Raw genomic sequence first — 10031 nt, 5'->3', positions numbered from 1 at the left:
AACAATTTTAGGATGTTGGAAAATGACTGAGTCATCACTGGGAAGAATGAACAAATTTTTTCCCTTACAGTGGAGAAAGGTTTAGGGTGATCATCCTACACTCTCTTGTCTGTTCTCCCTATAGCAAAAAATAAGATAATGGTTTAACCAGGCAATGGGGATATACTTAGTGTGATTACAGTTTATATGAACTTGACTTAGGAAATTTGAAATAATGTGATAAAAAATATATTTATAAATCTCATTTTATGCAAAATAGAAAATAACATGAATTTCAAAGAATTAAACACATCAAGAATTACTTAATTTCTAAGGCAGTGGTGAGCTGGCTGAATTTTAAATTCATCTGAATCAGTAAATACTCTTATTATGTGAGCAACACATTTTTATGTTTTGCATATAATTCAGGGTGCATATTATGTCATCATTTTAATGTTCACCATCAGCCTGATTTAAAATCTTTTTATAGTCTTTATTTTGCAAATGATTAAGTGGCCATAATGGTGCTTAGTGCCAGAGGAAAAAAAAATCCTGAAGTCAATAATTTGGTAGTAAAATTTTGAGGCAATAAAATATTGAGATAAAGGCTGTGCCTGTTATCAACTTACTGTCTGTTGGATTCAAATACATCCTTCATTGCCTGCTCAATGAAAAACAGAAGGACCCTTTAAGTATTTTTTCCTTTGCTAGTTGGCATGATGTTAAGCTTTGTCAAGAGGGTGCAGGAAGGACACTGCATGAGAAAAGGGCTTTCTTTCTGGGTTCTGGTGTGCTCCTAGGCAGGCCCCTGCAACGCAGGCAGCTTCTCCTGTACCACATACTTGTACTGGCAGCACAGAAGCTTCCCTAGCACCTGGCTCCTGTCATGTATATGTGTGGTAGTAGCTGCACCCAGAGGCCAGAAGTTTCCCCAGTCATCTGCCTCAGGCAGTTTTGTAACCATGGACATCATGGTGAGCACCTTCCCTGGCACTGTCAGAGGCAGATTTCTGACAAGTTCTAAAGGGCAGATTTCTAGCAGATTCTACCAGAGCAGCAACACAATGACTTATCTGCCATCCAGCAAGCTACATCGGTGCCATCTCTTTCAAGTTCTGCATCTCAGGCTTGGACAGGCAATTCTTCCTTGGGTCCTTTATCTTATCCCTAGGGATAGGGGTTATTCTTTGTATCAACTGATTCTACATTCTTCAGAATTTGCTATTATTAGCCAACTCCTAGTAACTATAATCCCCTTAATAGCTAATAATTCTTTATTATAACTTTCCTTGCTCAAATCACTTCGTGGATTCTGTCTTCCAAATGGACTCTGACTGATACAAACTATGACAGAACCACTGTGATTCTGCGTAATGTTAATATTAAAGAGATCACTGTAAATATCTTAGAGAAAATTCTGAGAAAAGAAAAACAATTTTTAAATTATGCTAGAAATGTGAATATTTGTGCATTTGAAGTAGGCATCCACTGTTTATATTTATTCTTCTAAGAAATTCTCTTGAATTAGGATAATTTTAAATTATGCTAGGTCTTCAGGAACCCATCCCTTATATCTGACTGTTCCATACATGCACAAAAGCTTTCTAAAATGTTGTTGATGTCTTACGCAAGACACGATCTCACTAAGTGTTGAGTCTACAATTTATGCATAAATATAATGTTTTATAACTGCAAATATGAAACCACACACGGACCAAATTACAGAATGTTTAAAAATATTTTGAAATTGCAATGAGGTATGACTTTGTTCTCAAAGCAACATTCTTTTATGCATCTCTTACCAGAACCTGCATCATGCTGATCCTGTCTGTTCAGTCACGTATCTTTTTCCTTGCACTGAAAAGGAGTCACGGGGGGGAATAAACTACTAGGCAGAATGGATTAGCATCCAGCTTGCAGACCACTGTGAATATTTATAGAGCATTTGAGTATCATTAGCTGAGTCTTTTTCTCAAAGCACTGTTTTTTTTTAATATGTGATCAGAATAATACCTGAGAAAAGAAAAGTCTGTGTGTGTACACAGACACATATGTACATGTGCTCACATCTGTGTAACTTGCCCACTGGCATTTTTCCTATGGTATTCTCAGTCTCCTTCTTAGGCCCAGTTCTGTCTTTCATCTCTCATTTTAGGTATCTTACAAAGTCTAGAACTAGACCTTTTTCTTGAGACCTGAGAAATGGAAGCAGAGTTCACCTTATGAAAACAAGACAGGCTCCTTCAAGAGAAATCAAGAAATACAGATAAGCAGTGCTTGCTTCGGCAGCACCTATACTAAAATTGGAGCGATACAAAGAAGATTAGCATGGCCCCTGTGCAAAGAAATACAGATAAGCAGAAGTCTATAACTAATACCCATAATTCCTCTAACTTATCCAGAGCCAATTTCTGTTACCACCTTGTATACATATACACATGTATGCACATTCACATATGCAAATCACATTCTCCAGGATATTTTTCTTAATATGAAATATTTGCATTTACTGTTTTGTAACAGATTTTTCCAATTAGTCCACTTGTATTATATTTTATATTCAGTACCAAAACACTTCAGTATCGAAAAGAGTACAAGGTAATATTAAATAACTAAAAGAGGAATATGAAATACAAAAGAATTATTTTTTTTTAAGTCTGAAAAACCCTCGAACTAGGAATATTTATTTTCTAACAAAGCATTGTGTTGACCAAACAAATTGCTTTTGGCTAAGTCCCCTTCTTTTGGAGGAAAACAGCACTGTTTTTAATAATTAGAATTATTGAAATGCAACTAAAAGTGCATGAAGTATGTCCAGATATATCAGAAATAGTGGTCAGATCAAAAGTTTAAGGTTCAAAAGACTGAGATCTAGAATAGGAAACATCGAAGCAGATCAGGCCAGTTGGTTCTCACTAAATTTTATATTTTATTTCCATGCTCAAAAAGAAAAAGTTGATAAGCTGTCTCAAAGTCAGTTATGAAAAATCACTCTCTCTTTCACACAGGTTGGTCAAAACGAACTTCACAAATCAAGTAACTTAGTGAATTAAAAGTTTGCCACAGGATCAACACATACTTTCTCAGGCAGTGTGTGTGTGCACACGTGTCTGTATCTTAATTGTAGGAAAAGAGCACTGTCTAAAATACCTCAAGTAGGGACTTCCCTGGTGGTGCAGTGGTTAAGAATCTGCCTGCCAGTGTAGGGGACAAGGGTTCAGTCCCTGGTCTGGGATAAAATATCTCAAGTAAAGGCTGTTCTTTGTTATACAATCATATCTCAGAAAAGTAACTTCACTAAAGTGTAAATTCCAGAATAGATTTTTTTCCTCTGCCAAGAAAACTAAAAGGATCAGATTTGTGTCACCATTATCTAAGAATAAGATGACATCCTACGTTATTTCAACCTGAGGGGATAAAGAATTTCCTAATATGTAATGATTTATTTTTGATGTTGAACAAGCCACTTGTGGAAATATGTAAGCCCATTTAATATATGTTTCAAAACATTATGTTGCTATTAGTAAACAGAATCCCCTATCAAAATTAAAGACTTAACAGCAGTAAATAAACTTACTTTATTGAAACATTAGACAGAAATAGAAAACACAACATTTTTCATACTTTTCACTTAAAAGAAATTACAATATGATTCCTAAAGGATTTCAATATAAAAGAATTTTCGTCCTATTTTTTAGTATTAATATACTGCTAATTTCCAACACAAGAAGATAACCCACAGAATCACATATTGGGAAGTTCAATTCTTTCAAGATGAATCTGGAAAACTTCCTGGATAATATATCTTCATAATAAATTACAGACAACTCAGAGGTTTAGACTGATCAAAGAAGCAAAGAAGGATCAGTAATTACATTTATACTCGATGGACAGATTGTTCACCTAGGGAAATCTCTACACAGGGTTACCACCATCTGGCTGCTTTAGAAGGCATGACGTCATTACAATTAAACTCATAATATCCTGACATTTAAACTCTGCAATTCCAAATACCCTACCCAAATACCCGTATCATGATTTAGTAAGCCTTCAGAATCACTAGAGAAGTGGCGATTCACTTTGGCAATTGAATGCCTACTACATTAAAAATCCCTGTTTTAAGAGGTATTGAAACATGTACAAAATAAGATCTCTACCCTCTAGGAATTAAAATATAATTAGGAGAGGACATAAATGTGAAAATCACAAATATTAGCTTGTTTTAAGAGACAGCATTCAAACAGTAAACCTTTACCCATGTATATTAAGTAAACTATGGTTTCAACCGTAGCCATAAATGTATTCCTAAATTACAGTACCCAAAATTCTTCATAATTTTTGAAACTTATGGGTATTCAAGTAAAATATTTTGCTGGCTTAAGTAGAAAAAGATCATCAGTAATTTCAGACTGCTTTCCTCTTATAAAATGCTGACTGTGAGAAAACCAAAACCTCAGCGACAATATCGCCTCAAACTACATTATAAACTATTGTTGGGATGAAAGTATTAAACGGTAGGAACACTATGGATCATCAAACACTTAGTTAAGAATAATTGAAATCCTGAATCCTGTAAACAAAATTGAAAACTTGGGCAATGAGGTTGTCAGGGCAGGAGAAATTTCCCTCTACCACCTTGAGTTCTTGTGGCTGGAGTAATAATAAAACTGATACAAGACAGATTAACAGGAGACAAAGAAACAAATTTTAATTCATACACACAAAGATCTCATAGAAACAGAATATAAGATGTGGCCAGAGCAGGCAGCTTTTATACTTTTTAGACAAAGAAACAATAAATTTATGAGCAACTGACATGACAAAAAAACCTTAGGTTTTAGGTGAAATTCATTAATTAATTAACAATTAGTGAAGAATCTAAACAGAGTTTGGGCTTTGGGTAGTAAATTAAAGAAGTAACAAGGTTTGTTTATACAGACTTCACAGCCCGAATTCCCACTCTCTAGCCATAAGGGCATCCTTCTACCACGTGCAGGGAGGGCACCTTTCATATAAGGTATTTATTTCCTGCTTTCAGGGAAACAGAGAGGAGGATCGAAAGTGTTCCTCTTGCACCAACTGTTTCTTAAGTAATTTTAATTCAAAATAATCAATATCCCACTGAGAAATACTTTGGGTTTGCCTGCCCTGGACCCCAACAAGGTTAAATCTCTGATGTATAAACTCGAGAGGAGAGTCTCAGTAAATAATTACCGACTACATTCAGAATTATTAAGTGTATAAAGAATAGAGGACTTATATATTATTATAAAACCCCTCATCAAATTCTCTGGGGTTGGGACACATAATTTTTCGAGGCAGAAGCCCGGTGTGTCCCCCTTTGCCTGGCAAAGCAATAAAGCTATTCTTTTCTACTTCAAAAAAATAAAAGGAATAGAGGACTTATAAATCTTCCAGAGATATTTTGGATGGTGGGGAGATAGATAACCTCATTTTTATATTTCACAAAAACACACACACAAATAACCATAAGAGTCACAATGATCTCAAAAGGCACACTGATGATAAAAAAGCACAGCTGATTTAGGGTTAAATATTGTTTTCTCCAACATGCAATAACAATCGTTTTTCTGGGTAGACAACTACTGATGAAAAGAAGTTACACACTAACATTCATTCTAAAAGGTGGAGACAACAGTTTAGAAGTACCCTCAAATTTTGTTTTATAATTATAAAAAGTTGGATTCCAAACTTTCCTGATTTGGGGGAAATTGCTATTTGATTCTTAAGTGTCCTGAGAGTGTACCTTCACTGCTTCTCAAAGAAAAGTACCAGAATTATCCCCCTTCAGAAGTCTGACTTCCCCATGATACATTTTGAATTGAACCATGGTTGACAGTTTTATTACAAATATGTTGCACTTGTAATTGTTACACCAAGGAAAGTGATTGAAAAAATTTGCAAAGTTATAAAATTGGACTTTAGTTTTATGGAGAATGAAGAAATAAATGTTAGCTTTAAAAATAGTATCCTCAGAGATGTATATATCAAGACAAAAGGATTCAAATTTGATTTATTATTCACTTTAGGTAGAGCACTTTCTGATCTGGAAAAAAAAAAAAAACTGTCTAAAATTATTCCACTTTACATAAGTGGTGACAAATCACTACTTATAGATTTCTTTCCAAAAGTGTCACTGTCGGTGACATAAAAATTGCTTGAAAGGGTTCTGTGTGTTGCTATTTTAACATCTCTCACCACACTATACAAATGCCAGTCTGACCATTCTGCCTTTAGGGCTTTCACAAAGCAGCTTTCTTTAAAGGTTACAGGTGAAGTTATGTCTTCTAAGAATGTCAGCTCTCTTGACAGTTCTTCATGATGTCAACATGGTTGATACTAAAATTTAAGTAAGCATTTAATTTGGGAGAGGATTCTATTCACATTTGTTAATTGTTTAATATATTAGTTTTATTTCTAACAAAAGCCATTCTGCTTCATTTGCACAGCTTTTAGCTTTAATTCTTTTATACTTTTCATCAGTTAAAATGACACCTTTAGACCTTTGGACCATTAGGCATTAGAGGGCAGATGTTTTATTTAGAAATAGTATTCAGTCCAACCTGGGTAAAGGAGACTTAGTCACACTCAGAAATCCTCATCAACAGAAGAGCAAACTGTAAAATTTTGATAACTCACTTGTGGTTAGAAGGGATTGAATCTTGTAACATTTAGAAAACTATTTTTGTATTATTTCACTTTTAAAAAGCTGAAAAATAAATTATAAGCTTTTTTGTATTTTTACACAACTCAAAAATGGAGTCACATAAGACAAATAAGTGTGGCAAGCATTACATCATCAGCTGGGCAAATTATTATGCATTTTTGAATTAAAAGAAAAGTTGCACAGAAATTCAGTTTGTAATAAAATGAATTCTAATGTAAATATGCAACATTTTATTCTATCCTGGTGTTTGGAAAGGTTTACTTTCAATACCTGAGTAACAGCCCACAGACTAAGCTAATTAGTGTTCTAAATTGTATTAAAATATTCAATTACAAATTAGGTATTTTTAAACTTTTTCTATGAAAAAAACTGAATTGTTACTGCCTTGGGTGTTTTTGTTTTTTGTTTTTTGCTGGTTTTTTTTTTTAGTAACAATTGGGTTGGCGGTTTGGTAATGCTTTTGACAATGATTTAATGTCAACCAAAATATACCTTAAAAACTCAAAATGTATCTGACAAAGATGCAGAGAAAATATATAATTTAAAAGGTAGCCAGTCACAGCAAAGGGGATAAAGAACACAGCCTCACAACTAGCTGCTGGACAATCATCGACAGGAAGACACTGGAACTCACCAAAAAAGATACCGCACATCCAAAGACAAAGGAGAAGGCACAGTGAGATGGTAGGAGGGGCACAATCACAGTAAAATCAAATACCATAACTGCTGGGTGGGTGACTCACAGATTGGAGAACACTTACACCACAGAAGTCCACCCACTGGAGTGAAGGTTCTGAGCCCCACGTCAGGCTTCCCAACCTGGGGGTCTGGCAATGGGAGGAGGAATTCCCAGAGAATCAGACTTTGAAGGCTACAGGGATTTGATTGCAGGACTTCAACAGGACTGGGGGAAACAGAGACTCCACTCTTGGAGGGCACACACAAAGTAGTGTGCACATCGGGACCCAGGGGAAGGAGCAGTGACCCCAGGGGAGACGGAACCAGACCTACCTGCTAGTGTTGGAGGGTCTCCTGCAGAGGCAGGAGATAGCTGTGGCTCACCGTGGGGACAAGGACACTGGCAGCAGAAGTTCTGGGAAGTACTCCTTGGCGTGAGCCCTCCCAAAGTCTGCCATTAGCCCCACCAAAGAGCCCAGGTAGGCTACAGTGTTGGGTTGCCTCAGGCTAAACAACCAAAAGGGAGGGAACCCAGCCCCATGCACCAGCAGTCAAGTGGATTAAAGTTTTACTGAGCTCTGCCCACCAGAGCAACAGTCAGCTGTACCCACCACCAGTCCCTACCATCAGGAAACTTGCACAAGCCTCTTAGATAGCCTCATCCACCAGAGGGCAGACAGCAGAATCAAGAAGAACTACAATACTACAGCCTGTGGAACAAAAACCACATTCACAGAAAGATAGACAAGCTGAAAAGGCAGAGGGCTATGTACCAGATGAAGGAACAAGATAAAACCCCAGAAAAACAACTAAATGAAGTGGAGATAGGCAACCTTCCAGAAAAAGAATTCAGAATAATGATAGTGAAGATGATCCAGGACCTGGGAAAAAGAATGGAGGCAAAGATCAAGAAGATGCAAGAAATGTTTAACAAAGACCTAGAAGAAGTAAAGAACAAACAAACAGAGATGAACAATACAAAAACTGAAATGAAACTACACTAGAAGGAATCAATAGCAGAATAAATGAGGCAGAAGAACGGATAAGTGATCTGGAAGACAGAATGGTGGAATTCACTGCTGCGGAACAGAATAAAGAAAAAAGAATGAAAAGAAATGAAGACAGCTAAGAGACCTCTGGGGCAACATTAAACGCAACAACATTCACATGACAGGGGTCCCAGAAGGAGAAGAGAGAGAGAAAGGACCAGAGAAAATATTAGAAGAGATTATACTCGAAAACTTCTCTAACATGGGAAAGGAAATAGCCACCCAAGTCCAGGAAGCGCAACGAGTCCCATACAGGATAAACCCAAGGAGAAACACGCTGAAACACATAGTAATCAAATTGGCAAAAATTAAAGACAAAGAAAAATTATTGAAAGCGGCAAGGGAAAAACGACAAATAACATAGAAGGAAACTCCCATAAGGTTAACAGCTGACTTCTCAGCAGAAACTCTACAAGCCAGAAGGGAGTGGCATGATATACTTAAAGTGATGAAGGAAAGAACCTACAACCAAGATTACTCAACCCGGCAAGGATCTCATTCAGATTCGATGGAAAAATCAAAAGCTTTACAGACAAGCAGAAGCTAAGAGAATTCAGCACCGCTGAACCAGCTCTACAACAAATGCTAAAGGAACTTCTCTAAGTGGAAAACACAAAGAAGAAAAGGACGTACAAAAACAAACCCAAAACAATTAAGAGTATTGTCATAGGAACATACATATCGAAAATTACCTTAAAAGTGAATGGATTAAATGCTCCAACCAAAAGACACAGGCTTGCTGAATGGATACAAAAACAAGACCCATATATATGCTGTCTACAAGAGACCCACTTCAGACCTAGGGACACATACAGACTGAAAGTGAGGGGATGGAAAAAGATATTCCATGCAAATGAAAATCAAAAGAAAGCTGGAGTAGCAACACACATATCAGATAAAATAGACTTTAAAATAAAGACTGTTACAAGAGACAAGGAAGGACACTACATAATGATCAAGGGAACAATTCAAGAAGAAGATATAACAATTATAAATATATATGCATCCAACATAGGAGCACCACAATACGTAAGGCAACTGCTAACAGCTATAAAAGAGGAAATCGACAGTAACAAGTAATAGTGGGGGACTTTAACACCTTATGTACACCAATGGACAGATCATCCAAAATGAAAATAAATAAGAAAACAGAGGCTTTAAATGACACAATAGACCAGAGAGATTTAATTGATATTTATAGGACATTCCATACAAAAACAGCAGATTACACTTTCTTCTCAAGTGCGCACGGAACATTCTCTAGGATAGATCACATCTTGGGTCACAAATCAAGCCTCAGTAAATTTAAGAAAATTGAAATCATATCAAGCATCTTTTCTGACCACAACTCTATGAGATTAGAAATGAATTACAGGGAAAAAAAATGTAAAAAACACAAACACATGGAGGCTAAACAATACGTTACTAAATAACCAAGAGATCACTGAGGAAAGGAAACAGGAAATCAAAAAATACCTAAAGACAAATGACAATGAAAACACGATGATCCAAAACATATGGGATGCAGCAAAAGCAGTTCTAAGAGGGAAGTTTACATCTATACAAGCCTATCTCAAGAAACAAGAAACATCTCAAATGAACAATCTAACCTTACACCAAAAGGAGCTAGAGAAAGA

General features: G+C 36.2%; 1 non-coding gene across 1 annotated transcript; it reads left to right on the top strand.

The window, feature by feature from the left end:
• Positions 1 to 2252: 2252 nt before the first annotated feature.
• LOC137760332 (U6 spliceosomal RNA) lies at positions 2253 to 2357 on the top strand. The gene has a single exon (XR_011073289.1). It is a non-coding gene; the product is annotated as a U6 spliceosomal RNA (small nuclear RNA).
• The last annotated feature ends 7674 nt before the right edge of the window (positions 2358 to 10031 follow it).

This window comes from Eschrichtius robustus, chromosome 2 (genome assembly GCF_028021215.1).
Source record: "Eschrichtius robustus isolate mEscRob2 chromosome 2, mEscRob2.pri, whole genome shotgun sequence".
In the NCBI taxonomy this organism is placed as follows: domain Eukaryota; kingdom Metazoa; phylum Chordata; class Mammalia; order Artiodactyla; family Eschrichtiidae; genus Eschrichtius; species Eschrichtius robustus.
The sequence above is the reverse complement of the archived record's forward strand: the minus strand, read 5'-3'. Positions and strand labels throughout refer to the sequence as shown.